Below are 5,759 nucleotides of genomic sequence, written 5' to 3'. Positions count from 1 at the left end.
CACAACATAAATAACGTGTATTTTACAATTATTTTCGTCGGAATTCTTTGTCTTCTTTATTTCCTTTCCGTCGTTTATGGTTTGTGCGGAAAGACTTTTTTCTCATTCAGTTAAATCTCTGAAAATGTATCGTATGACTTAGGAACTGGCCCAGTTGGAAAAGACTTCAGTATTCGACAATAGACAACACTACGCAATTGTGAATTGCCGCTACGTTTCAATATATTGCTGGCTGGTGAACCGTCGAATATGCAATTTATGTCGAAAATGAGCTGAATATTCCATATTAAAATCACCAAGTTTCATTTCTGCAAATGTGATAACGAACGCTCTGCTAATTATTCGGGCTAATCAATTACAGTAAACCTTGCCATGCACTAGGACACGGCTAACTCGGACGTTTGACTAAGTCGACAAAAACGAAACCATTTTCCGACTTCCTAACGTATTTTCATATCCTTAACTCGGATTTCGGTTACCTCGGACCAAATTTTGCCAGTCCCAGTTTGTCCGAGGTAGGTGAGGTTAGCTATGTTAATGAATATGGTTTAGCGTCGAATATCCATATATGGGCATATATTCCCTTGAACATGGAGAATGAATTATTATAGAGCGAAATGTAAATCGATTATATTTTTGGTGAACCATCGAATATGGTCATTGCATCTCGAATGTTTTTCTGGACCTCGTCGAGTATGGCGACCCCTTTTTTCAGTTCAAAAATATTGGTAAGTATCAGTCATCTTTGGCATTTGCTCGTTTAATAAGGGACACAGGTCAGCTTACTGTAACTTAATATCCGAGATAGATGAAGATCCGGAAATGAGGGCGAGAAATAAGTTCAGAATTTCAAATTGATTTTTCTCGGTTTCAACGAAAGTGCATATTCGACTGACTGTACGCCAGAAAGCCGGTGACATAGGCCTACGACGACACCATTGCTGACTGTTGTTGATATAAGGAAAGTTGCAATCTAAAATGAAAATAATAACCCTTTCTGCTTAGTTATCTTATTGAAAATAATTCCGTCGCGTGATTGCCAAATATGATTACGGTCATCGACGTGGCTTTTCAGGACATGTACCGTGTGTATTAGAAGATATATTATTGCGTAGCGCCGAGAATGATATAAGATTGTGACTAATCCCGCGAGTTAGCGCTTCGCGAAAGTGAACGTCTGATCAGAATTGTGATAAATCTGCGTTCACTTGTGGATCGGCGCGGAATCATCAAGTTGCCGCAGCGGCGCGCTGGAACGAAAACCTCTGACTAAGACCTCATTAGATCACGGTGCTGGTGGTGGTGGTGGATTTTACCGGTAAAACCGACTGAAGGAAGGGGTAAAGATGAATCATTCATCTACACTGGCTGTGTGTGCCGTGGGAATCAATCCCGCGGGTCGACCTTAGACGTGTATGTGTGTCTACACCTGGTATCTCTAAACTGCAATAAAAAGAAATACTAGCAATATTTTGATAAATGTACGTTCTGACAAGTCTACTTTAGATGATATGAAACCCTGGACGTGTTTTTTAAGTAGATGTACTTGGCGCAACCGCGCGCGCGCCGAGTTGCGAACTTAACGGAAACTTCACGGAGGCTAGAAAATCGGTCATATCGAGGAGTTGTGCATCTCCGTGGCTTAAGTCATTCAAAGAAAATAAATGTAAGACTAAAAAATTGGTAACTTGTTTCTCATTGACCCGGCCGGCCGCATATCTACCCTTTACAAATCATGTTCAACTTAGTATTAGACCCGGCAGCTATATAGAAATGAACTGATAACAAATTTTATCGTAGTTAACTAAAGTGACCCAGCCTATAAGGAGAAGCAAAGTATAGTTTCATTTTAGCCTTATCAGATTTTATCATAGGTCCAAATTAGTTATGGCCGCGGCCACACGGAGACTGTCCAAATTGGCATGGATCAGGCCCAGTTTAAATTTGGCCCGTGCCTAATTAGAGAGTGCGTTCACATGTAAACTGCTCACTCGATACTAAACATTAAACAAAGCGAAGTGAGTTATTTCCGTCATTTGCATCGTGTTAAAACTTGGTGCGGGCCTGGTCCGACGTTTTTGGTCGGGCCAAATCTGGACCGGGCTAAACAGGCATCGCGAGAACAGTTGTTCTGGGCCGAATTTAGCCCGGGCCAAATACGCTCGTGTGATCGCGGCTTATGTGTACCCGATTAAACCTCGCCTTGCTGAGACATGACCTACTCGAACCACACAAATCATTTTCTGATTTCCTGACGTATCTTCTGATCCTTACCTCGGACCGATGATTTTACCGGTCCCAGTTTGTCCGATATGTATGCCAGGTTTACTGTATATTATATGTCCGATAAATCGTGATAAATATACACGTAGTATTAGATTCCCATAATGTCAGCATTTCCGCATAATCTTAGAATTAAGTTATCATTAAATTACCTTACTAAACCCGATTGAAATTGAAGCATGTACATCAAAACTAATTCAATTCGCATCAGGCCTGTGCCGAGCTTTTTGGAGGGACAGTTCCATTCTAAGAAAAAGGGAACTTTCATCGTGAATGATGGCACTTTCACCGTGGAAAAGGGCTAATCTGAAGTGCCCGGGTATCTGAGTAAATAATCTTAGAATGGATGAATTTTCATTTTTACAAAAACATGAACATTCTCCACAAAAAAAAACATGAAAATTGTATCCAAATTTCGAAAAACCTTGGCCAAAATTTTTTTACACTGACTTATTGAAGGGCACTATGAACATTTAAGGGGGTTCGTTCGCGAGCCCCCCCACCCCCTTGGCAGCTATTTTCTTCCCTTTCATCGGCGAAGCGATACGTCGCTTTTTAATTCATAGATGTTCGCTATATAGCTAACCTGATTTAAACTGAGCTGAATTTTGTGTGGTCAAAAAACTCATAGGTCGAAAAAGCTACGTGCAATCAACGAGAAACTAACAAACAAGCAAACGGGACACTGAGAGGAGAGGAGGAACTGTTTCGATTTTGACAGGTGAGAACCTACGGTTGAATTACGACGTCCAGGTTTTCTGTAAATTCTGGGTGGTATATCGCCACCAGTGATATAGGTATAACCTGCCTAAATTTCGACGTGTGTGGCCGGTATTTTTTTCCAGTTAAAACTTCACTGACACGTTGACATCGAGCATGTAAATTTGTGGTCGGACAACGGCAATTATGTACCGTTTAACAAAACCGGTGGGTGGTATAAATAACGAAATCGGTGTTTTACAGAATAAACTTCAAAAGATTACATTCCGTTATACGAAAACCTTGTTAAGTATTGATTATAATGTAATATGTCTAAAAGCTCTCTCTCTCTCTCTCAAGAGTCGGCGGCAACCACACTGTAAATGCAATATGCAACAACGATCGCCATCAACGTTGATTGTATATTCAAAATATTCAGACACCTTTGGAGTTTCGATAAGAATTTTTAATTTCTGTCGGATACCTTTGAAGAATATCCGATTCTTTGTGCGGTCAATACAATAGGTTCGCCGTGGGAGCTTGAAGTAGGATCCCTTGAACTTTCAAGCATTTCGCGTATAGTGAAGAATAAGCATTGTGAACGTTTGATCGGGACCCGTCTTTTGGACTGATTCCCCTGTCGCTGGTTGTGTCATTCGCAAAAAATACAAACAATGGAATAAGACAAAAAAATGATGACGTGCTACCTTCGTATTAGCTCATCTTTTTAGGCGGCAAAAGGCATTTTCTGTAATTGCGCCAACAATTTCTCTAGATTGTATGGACTATTGGCAGTTTTCATTCAACTAGCCTAAAAATATCGTAATTTTCTGGTTAACTCTTGGTTATGGGGTTCAAGCGATACGATTCTTTTTGTAGCCCACAGGCCCGTCCGACGTGGCGCGAAAAATCTTAAAGTAAATGTTAAACAAAAACGTTACACTTACATTGCAACGTAGTAATACATTTGTAGTTAAGAATTTGTTCATTTATTCATATACACCTTCATTATATCAACGGAAATCTCCGAGAGGCCCAATTTCAGCATACAATTTTCAAAATCTTCTTGGGGGAGGGCAGCATTAACTCACTGCTGACCCCCTACAGTTCCAATCAAATCAAAAACCAACCCACCCGCATATTCCTCACGCTACGGGCCTGCCTGGCGGTGATCCCAACTTAGCCCGCAAGGGCTCATCAATACATACTTAATATGCATACTATAATACTATGGTATATGCTAAGCCCACTACGTATATGTTTTTCCGTCGCCGTGATTTAACTCCTCACGTACAAAATCCTAACAGCAAGATTGTATTTGATAACGAGGTTTCCAGCTCAGATGTATTAAAAAAATGACTCTAACTATAATTGCAGCATGAATATGATGATAGATCTTTATTCTGTATGTCCAGATGAGAGAGAGAGCGGGATGGAAGAGTATAAGAGTTTATGGCACTGACATGCCAGTGGCCAGTCCGGCACTGATCAATGGTCAAGTACCTTATATGGACTGTCCAGTGTCGGTTAAAAATATAAAATCAATACACATGATGAATATGAATATTGTATAAAGTTATTAGGATATAGAGTAAAATTAACTACTATTTCTATCTATTCAAATCATCTCTCTGTATCACATTTTTATGATTTTGTACGTAAAGCTGTTCATATTTACAAATTAAAAGCTAAAGACGCACAAATTTTAGTTAAGGCCATCCGACGACGCCCAACCTTGTTATTTTCCAATTCTATGTAATCCGAATGAATTGAATGTTGTTTTCGCCGGCGAGGAGGAGGGGATGGCCCAGTTATAGTGTCGACGGTTTACACTATTATGCCCACTCCGCGATCGAGCCTATCCCTAAAATCGGCTGTTTGTGTTTGACCCGTTACAGTCGACAATAACAGGATATCGTTAAAAATGAAGGTTTGTTTTCATGGTTGCATCGAGACTGGAATTAGCCTAGAAAAATTCAGAGTTATTATAGATCTGTATATTGTAAAAAATGTCTTGAACTATATTTTTGTATCATCGCCCATCCCTTTGCGCATTATTTTGACGGACAGACGACTGAATAAAACGCGATATTTTTTTCTCAATTCGTTGTCAGGTTAGAACGCCGTTATATTCAAAGGTTTATGGGGGTAAGGAGCCAAAGTCTACTCGAAGACGTGTCACAACGATATTAGGTCACGTATCTTATTGTATTTTACGGAAAACTGCGCTAAACACGATAAACTAAAACTGCACTAAAAGTGAATTTTTATTTCAAGTCTCCGTCGGAAAAGTCCACGCGACTTTTAAGCAATGCATCGAATTGGCGAATAAGAGAAAGATCTGGACTCCACCCTAACCCTAGTTCCACAGTTGTGTGTTAGTTTTGACCCAAGAGATATAGTAACTGGTAATGAACTGATTTGACTCAAGAGCTGAATCTAACTCACGACCATGAAACCGGGTCCTACTTTGCAATGATCATCGGTATTTTCATTATTACTCTTTATCGTAATAAAATTGATACGAAACCCTGTTGATTTTTCTATAATATGATGTAATCTTAAAATGCAAAATAAATGGATTCATTCATTCATCAAAACAATTTCAAGTACCGTCATAACTATTGGTTTGATTTGATTGCGATATAGGTTTCATTACATGCATTTTCTTCGCAGATAATGTTGATACGGAGGATTAGAAAATGACTTACCGCCCATGACTTCATTTTGAATCAACTAGACGTATCCATTTGTTCCCACGAAAATGCATTTATATC

This window comes from Tubulanus polymorphus, chromosome 1 (assembly GCF_964204645.1).
Source record: "Tubulanus polymorphus chromosome 1, tnTubPoly1.2, whole genome shotgun sequence".
NCBI classification, from domain to species: Eukaryota; Metazoa; Nemertea; class Palaeonemertea; order Tubulaniformes; family Tubulanidae; genus Tubulanus; species Tubulanus polymorphus.
This window is presented reverse-complemented; position numbering follows the sequence as displayed.